The sequence below is a fragment of the Buceros rhinoceros genome, unplaced genomic scaffold (genome assembly GCF_000710305.1).
Source record: "Buceros rhinoceros silvestris isolate BGI_N320 unplaced genomic scaffold, ASM71030v1 scaffold11319, whole genome shotgun sequence".
Lineage (NCBI taxonomy): Eukaryota > Metazoa > Chordata > Aves > Bucerotiformes > Bucerotidae > Buceros > Buceros rhinoceros.
In genome coordinates, this window is record NW_010429876.1 from 55411 (window position 1) to 63308 (window position 7898).

The following is a 7898-nucleotide window of genomic DNA, read 5'->3' on the forward strand; positions in this document are numbered from 1 at the left end:
GCTTTGGCCCAAATCACTTCAAAGAGGCGCTTTCTTACTTCTGCACAGCAAACTCTAATAAATTCTGTTGATTTTGCAACTCTGCACTTCAACTGAATGAAGTCACTTCAATTTTAATGTTGTTTCTGCCCAAAGACAGAAAAACATAAAATGATGTAATATCACAAGTGAGGCTAAAGGCTTAAATCAAACTTTCTTTGACGGGGGTACTCTGTCAGGGCCACTGACAGAAAACTCAGTGCAGGTTCCTATAAAAGCTGTAGTGAAAGGTTGTCTAGTAACTGGGAAGGAGCTTAGATGAAGACTGCTTGCTCCAGCTACAAGAAGGAGGGCTCCGAAAACCACTGTCCATTGCTGAGCAAGCTGAGAAGCCCCTGGTTTCTGAGCGTGGAAGAATAGATCAGTGACCTGTGGCATCAGAGAATCAAAACTATGGACAGTTCTGAGCAGCTATTTTGGTCCAGGCACGCAGACTGACACTGTGGGTGGTGCATGGAAGATGGGAACAAAGTGTCTTTCAGCGTGGTAACAAATGCTCCTGCTTTCTCTCATCTCTGGTTTTACCCAGGCAGTAAGAAACTCCTGTCCACCCAATCACCTGGTGAACACGGGCCACAAAACTAGAATTATCACACTCAGCTTCACATCTCCACTGCTAGTCACCCTGCTGGCAGATGTTGTACTCCCCGCTTTGGGACCTACAACAACGGGGGAGATTCAGTGATCCCGAAGTCAGAAATGGGACCACCAGGAATCTAACCACCAAACTTCTGCACCTCCATCATATACACATCATTCATCCACCTCCACCAATTTTGTAACTGATGAGATGTACCCTAGAGTGACTGACAGAAACATAAAAGACAGATTCCTCCAGTGGAGAAGTTAAAAAGGATGCACATATAAACAGCAGCACAGCAGCCTCAGTGACGAACTAGTAAATTCTGTAAGAAAACCATTTTCTGTGTTTCACATTCTTAGAGAGCTAGAGTCCTAATCTACCACTGGTGCAGGATCTCTGAGGACTTTATGGGTACAGGAGAAGCAATAAGCTGAACTCTCCTGGCTTTGCTGCCGTTCCTGTACGGGCAAAGGGACACTCCACAGGAGCGAAGTCAGCAGGATCTGACCAGACACACAGCACAAGTGAAAGCCAAGAGATATTTTTATGATGTGTTGATCAACAATAGTTGTAGCCACATGAAAATAGATGATGACTGGGCATCACCCTGTAGTTTGCTGTACGCTTGCTTTAAAACATATATTGCTCAACTGTGTACTGAAATCCCTTATTTGCACAGCAAACAAGGAAGCAGTAAGGGGATAAACGCCTGTTATTTCTGTTTCACTTGTACACACTTAAATTTGTCAAAATACCTAAAGCCACTTTCATCATCTGTAAAGAGATACTTATTTCTAAGGGTAATTATCCCAATGTATAAAAAACATTTTAAAAAGATGTTTCCTGGTGTCAGTTCCAGCTGGAAAGTATTTTCCATTTCCTCTACCAAGAACTAACGTGATCACATAGTTTGGCAGTTATACAGCATAAGGTTTTGACCTCTCTTGAGTGATATTAAGGCAGATTTTATTTTTTTCCATATTCTCTGAACTTTGCCACTGCCTAGCTTGGAAAGAGAGGAAGTATATGTATTTGCAGCGCTGAAAATGTTATTATATGCAATGATGGCAACATTAGTGAGCAGCTTTTCACAGTAAATGAAAAAATATATAGAAAATTAACCAGCCAATGGGCAGACCTTCCCTTCCAAAATTAAAATGTTTACATTCTGGGTGCTACTTCTATTCTTTTGGAGGAATGATTAGATTAACATTTACGTTCTTGTGCTTCACTGAAATAACCTATTGTTTCTTCCATGGAAGCCTTGACAAAGGCTGGGTATTTATTCCCTCAGCAGGGGGGATCTGCCCCATGTTAATCAAGATTTCAACCTGATGAGACTCAGCAGTTTGCAGCTGCTCCTTCACAGTCAACAAGCTGCAGTGGCTAATTGATTTTTTTCTACTTTTATTTAATATAGAAACTGCAGAGTATTTCTCTAGATGTTGACTGTTTGTTGCAGGGCAGATCTCTGGCATTTCTTTGACTCTGACGACCACACGGAACCATAAGATGATGAAGAAGAAATGGAATATTCCAGCGAATGTAAAGAGATCTATTGGCAGTTCAAACCATACTTAGTTCAAATACATAGTGATTTTGTGACTGTGCTAAAAGGCTCATTTGACAGAACAAAATGGAAGAATACGTTGCTGGGAAAGAAGAGAGAAATTTTCTCAGTGATTTAATGTGATATGAGCTCTTTTTTCTTTTATAGGTGGCAAGTTCTACAATAGTCACCTTCTCAGCACCTAACATAGGGAATTCTTTATAACTGAAATAATGTGAAATAAATAAAAGATTGGAATAGAGGGAGCCAAAGTTAGGAGTTCCTTCAGAATTGAATCATGAAACTGATTTTATTCATTTAATATCTTGATTAGCACTAAACATAATTTGCTTGTGACACAAAGGGTAGTTAGAGCACCATGCATTAAAAAAAAAATCACTTTGAACGGTTGAGTGCTAGAAAGAGAATTAATCACACAGCATGAAACTTGGGATCTAATGACAAGAATTGCTATTGAAGGCTCAGAGACCATCAGTTCTAACTGATGAAAATAAGAAAAAGAAACCTATTAATTGATTACAAAACAATTATGAACCATGGCGTGATTAAATGGTAAAAAAGGCAATACAACAGTGGGTTGTTGCCAAGATAGGTATGAGGGAAATTTTATGAAACTGATAGAATATTGTGGGTAATTTTTATTTCATTTACTAAAAATAACTTCCAATTACAGCAGATGCACAGAACCGTAGTCAGGGCAACAGAAAGTTTACCTTATCAAAGAGACAAAATGGACTTGGCATGTTTAGCCTAGCAAAGTAAAGGCTGGGGAAGGATTTTAGACATGAGAAGATGCTATCACTGCAATGGACACTACGAAAGAACAAATGGGTGAAGATGCCCATGAGTAATGTAGGCTGGAAATCACGCAGTGATGCTCAGCTATAGGAGGGATCATCTTTGGGAAAATAGTGGGTGAGAAAATTATAAAAAAGAACTTTTTGTTATTATAGAAAATGAAGTTAGCAGAGGACTGGCCTGCATTTGAAAGAAAACAAATAACAGTAAGCAGTACTTCGAAAACAGACGAGGAAGCGAACTGAACAAACACTAAACGATAGCACACACATTTACATTTTGGGCATGATCTTTGCCTCCATGGAATCCTACTGGAGCAAGACTGATTCCTAACAGTAGGAAGAGCTAATGCTAACCAGCATTAATGCACACTATCATTTTCTGGAAATATGTTCAAGGAGTTAAAAGCCAGACTTTCATCTGGGTACTTAGCAGTCTTTTCTGCCTGTCAGACTCATCTCCTGAAACACCATGCTACCCGAAAGGCAAGTTTCATTAGCCGTGCCAATTCTGCACTCATGAGTAAATGTGCAGCGTGGTGTACAGGAATTTACCAGCATGACTCCCATTAATGGTAATGCAAGTCATGTAACTGAGTTCCTGCTCATGGGGCTGAAAATTTACCTTGTTCTGCCTAACTCTAAAGGCTGCCTTTTTACTTAGTGCTTGTATGGAAAGAGGTTGGATATAAACTTCAAAGACCACATGCTGTAAAAGTGAGTTGCAAGCAAAGGTATCAAAGAGTGCAAGAGAGAGAACTCGGTCTCCTTAAACAAACTATGGAAGTGGTGGATTCATCCTGGACTCACTAAAAAAGTAGCCTTGAGTGTCGCAGTGTATTACCACCCTCCCCCTGAATGTCACAGTGCATTATTGCCATCCCATAGTGATTCTTAAAACATTCTGTGCACACCACGTTATAGTGCACTGTGTTCATTGTACTGACTCTCATGTTTTCTTGTTATAATCACATTCAGAGTCATGTGGAGAAGAGAAAGAAGCAGCTCTCACTGACAATTCACATGTGAGAACAGAAGCACCTACCCTTCTATCTGTAACACAAGACTAACCCATGACGCTATTCTTTGCTCAGACAGAGTCACAGGCAGACCGCAATTGCGGGAATCACAGCCTCCCAGGATGTCTTTTGAAAATGGCAGCTCCCTTTCTGATCATAGTGGAGTTAACAGTAAGACACACCTACCGTCCTCAGCGGTGACCCAAAGGAGTGACCTTCTTGAGCTGCAAGGGTGCACGTCACTCCCTCTGGACACCTGCAGAGACTTTCTCAGGTTGCAATGAGAGAACGCCACCGTGAAGGTATTTTACTAGCGATGACAAATCTGATTTTCATGAAGCCCAAGTACAGAGAAATGAACCATCTGCACTTCTCCCCACAGCCTCAACAGAAAGAAACGCATGTAGATTTTCCCAGATGCGTGTAAAACCCTGAGAAGCTTAATCTGTGAAGTTGTGTTTTATAAATGGAGACCAGATAGAGGAGAGAAGGTCATCAAAACACATCTGTTTAGTTTGCAAAACTACTGCACAAATCTACTCTCCTTCCGCTTCAAACATCAGACATGGATATTCTCATGTATCTCAGTTTCATTTGGATCCTCTATTATTTTAAAGTAAATATTTAAACTGAAAGAGTCCACACAGTTACTTATTAAAGACACAGATGGTCTAATGATGCGCAATGAATGGAAAAGACATACAGATTAACGGACAATGGAAGCTTTGTCTTAAATACTTAACTGTTATATTTTTACATTAAAAAACCTACTATTTTCAAAAGTCACAATGCAAAATTGTTGGAGAGGTTTAAGCAAATAGTCCTATCTTTGGTAGACTTATTTTGAATTAAACTAGACTAGACATTGTACACGTAATAGTTACAAACTGCAAATGTTTGTTTAGTCAATCGGCAGCAGTGATGACAATCAAGATTCCTGGATTTCACCCTTTTATTAGTTAATCTGCAAGATAACAGGGCTTTTCCGAAGGTCCCACAAACATCTCCTCCACCAGAAACACCATTTTCCAACTTCCATTCTCAGATTAAAAATTGCCACTTGACTTTTCACACAGATGGAAAGAGAGAGAGTGGGTTTGGTCAGCCATGAGAGAGTGTTCCAACATCATGGATATTCCCTGAACTCAAACTGAAAGCTGTGCTCTCTAGGCATAAATACCGCATTTGCTCAGCTGACTGTACACCTTAAAAAAATATATCTATTTTAGAAAGCTGGTCTTCTAGCAAAATGCTTTGTGTGACATAGCTTAATACGCAGAGCTTGGCTTGTTTGTCTTTTTAATAAGTGCAAATGTGTAAAAAGAAAACCCATCCTGAAGTCAGCGCCAGCCTTTCAGTGCTTCCGAGAGTTTGCTTACCGGACAATAAGTTACCCTTCTGTTTTTGTTAATCAGTAGCTAATGATTTATTGACTGTTAGGAGTGGTTAAAGGTTAAAAAGAATCTGTTTCCTAGTTATTTTTAATACAAAAAAAGCATTCCGCTGCATTGTTAGCGTGCTGGTTCAGACCCCACCGCCCCCAAAAGTGATGGGTGGCAACTGCCTCATGTTCACCCCCTTCGAGGCTCTTGGCTTTCTAACGCTTCCAGCTATAGTAATAACGGGAAAAAAATGGAGCAACTGGCATAGGGTCCCACTGGAGGCTGGCTGCTGCCGGGGCTCCGTCCGCTGCCAGGGTCCCCCTTCACTGGTTCCCTGGTGCTCATTAGGCAGCCCGCCAGCCGCCACGACTGCTTCGTTAACCCGATGGCCTCTGCTCTGCTATCTGATGCGGGGAAGGGAGAAAAACCCTCCAGTTCCCAGGCGATGCTGTGCTGCTTCAGTGGTCAAAAAGCTCATTAAGGGCCCGCGGCAGCAGCAGTCTCCCTGGGCAAGCGGTCGGAGCCTGGCCCCCCTACAAGGAAAATAAATAAATAAACAGGAAAAAACAAATGGAGAAAGCACGGTGCTTGCAATCCCAGCAGGAGAGAGTAGGAAATGCTGGAGAAGCTTAGCACCGTCGTATGGACTTGCGGACTATTCTGATCAATCGGGAAACTCCAAATTAGGCCAGATTAGAGAAACCATTAATGTTAATCTCTGCTTTTTAAAGTTTCCCCTACAGCTTTCCAGAGCACCTTTAAAATAAAGCAGTGTGAAAAACAGAATTTTTTATACATCCTGATTAGTCACCAGGGAAAGGCAAGACAAATCATTTCACATAAACCCCTTACTCCTTTGATGTATGTATTCCCTTTATTCACTGAATATTTTAATGGCATTTCTTTATACAAACTTGGCTCGAGTCTCTAGAGAAACATGAGACCCTGTGACAGTGAAAACGAAAACCAAGAAGCTTCCCATCGGTGAGTCAAAGATGCAAATCCTGAAAAGCCACGAGACCAGTTCCCTTTCCTAGGCAAACTCCCTGAAACACAGACTGTCAGGATTCAGGCTGGGCCACAAAGTCAAGCGAGTTTTACTAGCCCGATTTGTTATCTGCTTCACAGCCGCATCCATAGGCTAAACTTTGATATTCAAAGCAGGAGGCTTTTGGCACAGCTATGAGACCTGGCATGAATGAATGGCACTGCCTGTATTGCTGCTGCTCTTTTGTTGGCAGGGCAGAGGCAGGGAGCAGCCCTCCTGTCCCACCATGCAGCACTGGCACGGCGAGGCTGTGAAAAGCCGTGGTTACACATACATGGGACCCAGACATGCTCCTTCCCTCCACGGAGCATGACCAGTATCTTCACGAATACCATCCAGCTCCTGGAAAGGGTATATTCTGGGCTTTGACTAATTTTGGCAAAGGCTGCTGTAGTGCTGATGGGAAGAATGAGTTTTTCCCTGCCTGCAAATGAAAATTTTATCCTTAAATTTGTATTCCCAGATGCTTCTAAGCTCTTTGATGCTGAATCAGTGACATAGCAAGAAGGACCTGTTTTGGCTGCTGAGAGACCATGCCGACTGCTCAAGGCAACATCCAGTTTTCTGCGTGGGAGACATCAGTCACAATGGTGCTCTGCTGCTGCGGGTTCCCTCGTCTGCCCTCTGCAGCCCTCTCCTTCCCTCTGATCTGCCCCAGTGGCTGGTGCCTATTCTCCCTGCCCTCTCCTGCCCTCTGAACCTTTCTTCTGCTTATTTTGCTGCCTCCATCCCCTCCACCAACAAGGATGCTCTTCCAGCATCCTTCATGTGCTCTCCTCTCTCAGTTCAGCAAACTCTTCTCCCTTTGCCATTTGTCCTATCTACCTGCCAAAGTACCACCCAAATATTTTCAGCTTTATATAAATCTTGTATATTTTATGACTTAATATGGCATCCAGGATACAAATGTTATTGCTGACAGAGTCCAAGAAATATCTAGAAACAACACAACCTGACACTTATTCACAGCAACTAACTCCTCCTTGGACTCACCCCTGGTGACACCTTGCCAAGCAAAGTACTGCTCAGTGTGGGCGAGGGGGACACAACTGGTTCACTGAAATCCAGGAATCGCACACTGCTCTGTGGGCTGCCCCCTTCACGGCTGGGTCTATTCGAGGGTCTCCTGGTGCTCACAGACCGCAGTGTGGGCAGGTAATTGCAAAGGGCTGTTTTCCCTCACTACACAGACTGATGCAAAATACCTGAAAAGTTGTTGCAAATCAGCGAGTTACAGTAGATTTACTGGGTGATTAAATGGAGATAACAGGGCACTTCAAAGAACTCGCACCAAATTCCTGAGGTGCCGTTTCAATGACTCTACTGGCTTTGCAGAAGCCCTGTCAGGCTGTGCAGCACAGCCTTCCAGCACCGTCCTTAGGGCCTTACAGCGAGCCAACAGCCATTCAGAGTCTGCCAGCTCTCACAGAGCTCCCTTACATTTCCTTAGCCTTCAGCAG

The 7898-nt window shown here is 42.7% G+C and overlaps 1 protein-coding gene across 1 annotated transcript in view; it reads right to left on the minus strand.

The window, feature by feature from the left end:
- CELSR1 (cadherin, EGF LAG seven-pass G-type receptor 1) overlaps nucleotides 1-7898 on the minus strand; it is a gene marked incomplete at its 5' end in the record, with an annotated part of 176113 nt that overhangs the window by 54853 nt on the left and 113362 nt on the right. The window lies entirely within an intron of this gene.